Genomic DNA, 4657 nt, shown 5'->3' on the forward strand with positions numbered 1-4657 from the left:
GGACGTGGTGAGGTGTATCTTTGTGTGTGGGAAATTGCTTGGGAGTATTTTTCTCATGGACAGTGAACGCTTAACTAAAAAGTAGATGTAGAGAAAAGTTACTAACAGGAATTTACTGCTGATGTAACCGGGTATATAAACCGTGAAAGAACTGTAATAAACGATTCCATTATACCATGTGGGGTCCATGCCCGAGTATGTCACGCTCAGTACTTACCTAGAGAGTCTCAGGTGCCATTGCCAAGTCCATCTCTGGATATTCCAGCCCCTCCATCATCACCTCCAGAGCTCACAACAGTGTCCTGCACACTCACACACTGCACAGGGTACCGGGGGGGCTGCAGGGGTGGGTTCTGTGAGCAGCTGCTGGAAGGTTCCCCCAAGCCCAGCAGGGCAGTGCCAGCCGGGTCCAGGACGGAGCAAGGCCGAGCCCAGCAGAGACGGCAGCGACGCCCCCGGGAGAGGGGAGTGGAGAGGGGAAAATAAAGTTCTGGCAAAGATGGAATTGCGCTCCCAGAAGTGAGGAGTGGGAGCAGGGGAGAGGAAGAGCCCTGCAGAGCCCAGGGCAGGGCAGAAGGAGGGGCAGGAGGGGCTCCAGGCACCGGGGCTGAGCTTCCCCTGCAGCCCGTGGGCAGCCCGTGGTGGGGCAGCCGTGTCCCTGCAGCCCCTGGAGGGTCACGGGGAGCAGAGACCCACCTGCAGCCCCCAGAGGAGCCCCCTGGAGCAGGGGGATGTCCAGAGGAGGCTGTGAGCCTCTGGGAAGCCCATCCTGGAGCAGGGGCCTGGTAGGAGCTGTGGATCCGCGGGGAGAGGAGCCCAGGCTGGAGCAGGTTTGGTGGCAGGACTTGTGACTCTGCAGGGGACCCACAGGGGAGCAGATCCTGAAGGACTGACCCCATGGAAGGGACCCCCCTGGATCGATTCCTTAAGGACTGATCCTGTGGGAAGAACTCAAGCAGGAGAAGTTCATGAAGAACCGTCTCCCATGGGAGGAACCCCACGCTGGACAGGGAAAGGACTCTTTGCCCTGAGCAGATGTTTGATGAAGTGACCATGAAACCCATTCCCCTTTCCCAAAGTGATTTAGCCGGAATTTATTTATTATTTATTTATTGTGCGTCTTGAACTCCATGTACAACCGGCCAGTGCAACAATAAAAATTAGTTTTCTATCCCAAATAGACCAAAAAACTAGGGATAAAACACCTAGCTTTTTAGTCGGTTTGGGATAGAAGACTAAACCCTGTGTGTTTTGGTCTCACCTCTCACACCGCCGGTCCCGGTATCTCCACGGGTGATTTTCGCGCTGGTGCAGCCGTGTGGTGACTTTGACTCACCCGCCCACAGCAACTGGGGCTGGTTTCGGAACGGAACTCCGCTGATGTTCCTGAGCGGCAGTTCATTGACCCTTTATTAGTCTGTGTCCCGGCCGGAGCGGCGCTGGCGGGAGCCGCTCTTCCCTCCGAGCCCTGAGGGCGCAGCGATGGCGGCGCCGCTCCCTCAGCGCCGCCCCGGGGCGGAGCGGGCGGCCTTTGGGGCCGGGCCGGGCCCGCGGGTGCTGCGGGCTGCGCTCGGCCATGGCCGCCGCCGCCGAGCCCGGGGACCCGCCCGGCTTCCAGAGGCCGCCGGCGATGCTGCGGCTGAAGCGCAAACGCCGGCAGAGGAGCGAACCCGCCGCCGCCGCCGCCGCCGCCGCCCCGGCCCCGCGGGGCCCCTCCGCGCCCGCCCACCGCAACCCCTTCTCCAGCCTGAACAACAACAACGCGCCTCAGCGGGCGGCGGCCCCTCAGCCCCCGGCCCCGGCGGGCGGGGATCCGTCGGCAGCGCCCTTCTGGCAGGTGGGACCGAGCCCCGGCACCGGGGGCTCTCCGCGTGGCGCCGGAGAGGAGACGGGAGACACGGGGAGGGGACTCGGCGCCCTGGCCCTTTAGCGCCGTCGCCATCAACAATCTCCCTCGGCGCCATCGCCCTCAGCCCTCGCCCTCGGCACCATCGCCTCTTAGCCATCTCCCTCAGCCCTCACCCTCAGTGCCGTCTCCCTCAGCCCTCGCCCTCAGTGCCGTCTCCCTCAGCCCTCGCCCTCAGTGCCATCGCCCTCAGCACTCGCCCTCAGCGCCATCGCCCTCAAACCTCTCCCTCAGCACCTTCGCCCTCAGCCCGCGCTCTGAGCCCTCAGACATCACCTTCAGCCGCATCGCCCTCATTCCCGAACCCCCTTTAAATCCTCACCGGGGCTCGTCCCGGCCTCATACAAGTCGGTGCTGGACTATTGCTCAGCACCGTGTGGGGATCTTGCGCTCGCCCCAGGGGTGGGTGTTCGCAGCCTGGCCGTGCTTGGGATCAGCCGTGAAATGTCACTGCCGGGGCTGTTTTTAAAATGATCGGCCCGGTGTTTCCTTTGCTCCCTTGGGCCTTAACGCTGCTGTTTCACTCAGTTTTTAGAGCCTGCCTGTGAAGAGAAGCCCCCCGGGAGAGCAGAGCCCGCGGGAGGAGCCGACATCCTCGCCCTGACCGAGGTAGGAAACAGCACACAGTGCTGGGAAGATTTTAGCTGCTCACAGGGCTGAAACTGCTTAACTGCTTGCCCATCACTCAATAAAATAACATACTAAAATGTCAGTATTCAAGAAAACTTCTTAGATTGACCTGAATTGACCTGAACTGTGCTGGTGGGTCTTTTAAACCCAGCCCCCTGCCTGAGCTCACTGCTGCTGTAGTTCCATGGACAGAGGTTGTGGTCGTTCAGTTTTATTAATGTGTTTGCTGTAATGCTCCTGTTTCTTAGTTTTCTCTTTAGTGGAGATAAGGATGGTCTTCAAAGTGATAGCTCTACTCCAGTCTTTAATTCATTTACAGAAATGGAGCAGCTTCATCAGGCACATAAGAAAGGGAGAATTTCTGGAAACCAGCCCTTGAAATTGAAAAAGAGTGTCAACAGGCAATATCTAATATTGTTCTAGGTCCAGAAACTGAAGTTCAAACTAACTAAAAAGGACAGAAAAATGACCTCTCAAAGAGAACAAACTGTCCTGCAGGTACTCAGGGCTTTTTGGGTTTTTTTTGCATCTGGCCTTACAGTCCACAAAAGAGGATGAAATGAAATAACCATTTTGGCATGAAAATTTTTGTCTTCATAAAACTTCAGGCTCAGTTTTCTTGGCTGCTCACACCTCCTCATTGGGACATTTCGAAGCTGCCTTTTGATAGATTTTTTTTTTTTTGTGGACAAAATATGTGTGAAAACAGCTAAAAAGAGCCTTTACAGCTCCTGTGGCCGCCAAAAATCTCTGAAGGACCAATCATTCCTGTTTGCCCATGTCACAAATTCTTAAGTAATTTTAACAGTGTTCTGTCTTTATTTTCTGTGTAATTTCCTGTGAAACTGCATTGCAACAGTGGCCCAGATTTTAAGAAATACAAGGCAGTATTTATTATTATTATTATTATTATTAAAATGTAAACATAAAACATAATAACAATTGTAATTTTAATAATATAATATTTCACCATTATTATTTTCATTTATCTCTATTTTTACTTTATTTTATTTATTTTAGGAGTACTTTTAGTAGTAGTAGCAGTAGTGTATTTATTTAAATCAGTGTGAACAAAGAAGCAATAAAGTGCTGCTAAATAATGAAAATGGAATTCCAAATCCATTGGGAAACCAGCCTGAATTGCTGTGGGCAGGTGAATCAAAGTCACCACGTGGGTGCACCAGGGCAAAAATCACCTGTGGAGATGCTGGGACCAGTTTTGTGAGAGGCGAGACCAAACACACAGGGTTTAGTCTTTTATCCCAAACAGAGTAAAAAAACTAGGGTTTTTTAATGCTAAATAAACTAGATTTTTAGTCTGTTTGGGATAGAAAACTAGTTTTATTGCCCTAGTCTGGAGTAGCTGGGGTTCAAAAGGCACAGTGCATAAATCGTAAATAAATAATAAAGAAATTACTGCTGTATAATGTGGGGAAAATGGGGAGTGGGGTTTCTGGTCAGTTCATCACACACTGTTCCTGTCACTGCTCAGGGAGAAGAGTCCTTTCCCTGCTCCAGCCTGGGCTCCTCTCTCCATGGACTGCACATCCCTGCCAGGACCCTGCTCCAGGTGGGGTGCCCACGGAGTCACAGCTTCCTTTGGGCATCCCCCTGATCCAGGGGGCTCCTCCAGGGGCTGCAGGTGGATCTCTGCTCCTCCAGGGGCTGCAGGTGGATCTCTGCTCCTCCAGGGGCTGCAGGTGGATCTCTGCTCCTCCAGGAGCTGCAGGTGGGTCTCTGCTCTACCATGGACCTCCAGGGGCTGCAGATGGATCTTTGCTCCTCCAGGGCCCGCAGATGGATCTCTGCTCCCTTTTGACCTCCAGGGGCTGCAGGTGGATCTCTGCTCCACCATGGACTTCCAGGGGCTGCAGGTGGATCTCTGCTCCTCCAGGGCCCGCAGATGGATTTCTGCTCCCTGTGCACCTCCAGGGGCTGCAGGTGGATCTCTGCTCCCTTTTGACCTCCAAGGGCTGCAGATGGATCTCTGCTCCTCCAGGGGCTGCAGGTGGATCTCTGCTCCCTGAAAACTCTGTTTTGGGTTTACCTGGCCAGGTTTTGGTAGCAGGGGGGGCTTCAGGGGTGGGTTCTGTGAGCAACTTCTGGAAGCTTCCCCCAAGC

At 54.2% G+C, this 4657-nt stretch overlaps 1 long non-coding RNA gene across 1 annotated transcript; it reads left to right on the top strand.

The window, feature by feature from the left end:
* Positions 1 to 1686: 1686 nt before the first annotated feature.
* On the top strand, positions 1687 to 4426 carry LOC116782994. The gene is made up of 4 exons (XR_004355418.1): positions 1687 to 1837; positions 2435 to 2515; positions 4029 to 4178; positions 4266 to 4426. It is a non-coding gene; the product is annotated as an uncharacterized LOC116782994 (long non-coding RNA).
* The last annotated feature ends 231 nt before the right edge of the window (positions 4427 to 4657 follow it).

This window comes from Chiroxiphia lanceolata, chromosome 2 (assembly GCF_009829145.1).
Source record: "Chiroxiphia lanceolata isolate bChiLan1 chromosome 2, bChiLan1.pri, whole genome shotgun sequence".
Taxonomy (NCBI): Eukaryota; Metazoa; Chordata; class Aves; order Passeriformes; family Pipridae; genus Chiroxiphia; species Chiroxiphia lanceolata.